Below are 1,633 nucleotides of genomic sequence, written 5' to 3' on the forward strand. Positions count from 1 at the left end.
GCAGCAATCATGAATACATAAATCAAACTGGCTAAAACACTTCTTTCACCATCAGCAGCAGAATAAAGCCCAGAGGTCGGCTCCACCAGGTCTTGATACAGGCCAAACTGAACAACTACACTACATTGGGACTTCTACCTGAAGAATACACTGAAGCTTTATCCGAAAAACAAAAAGATTTTCCACTAAATTTTCTTCTCAGAAACAGGGTATTATATAAAAACTACCTTCGGCCCTCTCCACACTTTAACAAAAACACTGCAATATAGAAATACAGAAGTGAAAGAAAGACACATTTTAGTTGATGACGCTCTGTTTATCAAAACTGTTATCTCAGCAATTCACCCAAAAATTGTGTGGAACTTAGTAGATCTTAACACAATAGAAAGAATCAAATAATGTTCAACCAAAAGAAATATGCATTGATAACATAATGCTTAACCATAACCCATGTTTTTTTGTGCATTGTTGTACATTTTTGTACAGTTCACTGTCCCCTTTAACAAACGGTGTACTGTACAGAACAGTTGAACCCTCTAATGCTCTGCTGCTGTGAGGCATACATTTTAAATGTTTTTGTGACTGGTGGCAGAGATGTGCAAGAAAACACCTAAATGCAGCTTGTTATAATTTAAAAGTGCAAAACCTTTTTACTAAATACTGCCTGGTCCCAGTGCCCAAAAAAGGACGTCCTGTGGCACTGGAGGACTACAGGCCGGTAGCACTGACCTCTCACATCATGAAGGTCATGGAGAGACTGGTCCTGGCACACCTCAGACCATTAGTGTGCGCATCGCAAGACCCCCTGCAGTTCGCATATCAACCTCCATGCTGGGGGCTTGCAATGATGGCCACATCACCTACCCTGTGCAGAAAGGCCCGTAATTCCTTCGCCTCCGGACCAGACCCCTACACCTCCAAGCGTCCGCACTGTTCTTTCGACTTTCTCCAGCGCGCTTCAACACCATGCCCAGCCCAGACTGCTGAAGGCCCAAACCTGGAAGAACACGCACCAGGAGGGGTGCTCCCCCTAATACATCCATTGTGGGTCGATAGACTAATCTGACGGGCAAGACGCAGTTTGTGAGATTAAAGAACTGTGTGTGTCTGACCGTCTGATTAGTAAACATCGGGGCCCCCAGGGAACTGTACTGTCTCCCCTCCTCCTCTTCACCACCACTACAGTGCAGACTTTCAAGTACTGGCCCTGAGTCGTGTCATCTGCAAAAATACTCTGATGACACGGCTATTGTAGGGTGTCCTCGGAGGGGCAACGAGGGGAGGCCTGAGTACAGTGCCTGGTTGATCGCTTTGTGAAGTGGTGTGGGGAGAACCACCTGCAGCTGAACGTGGCAAAGACAAAGGAGATGGTGGTGGACTTCAGGAGGAACAAGCCCCTGCCCTCTCCTGTCAGCATCGGTGGGACAGATGTGGACATAGTAACAAACTACAAGTACCTGGGTGTCACACTGGACAATAAACTGGACTGGTCCACAAATACAGAGGCCGTTTATAAGAAGGGCTTTACTTCCTGAGGAGGCTCAGGTCCTTTAATGTCTGCAACAGGATGCTACAGATGTTCTATCAGTCTGTTGTGGCGAGCACCATCTTCTTTGCTGCGGTGTCCTGGGGT

This window comes from Morone saxatilis, unplaced genomic scaffold (assembly GCF_004916995.1).
Source record: "Morone saxatilis isolate NCDOM2014 unplaced genomic scaffold, NCSU_SB_2.0 Contig2, whole genome shotgun sequence".
Lineage (NCBI taxonomy): Eukaryota > Metazoa > Chordata > Actinopteri > Moronidae > Morone > Morone saxatilis.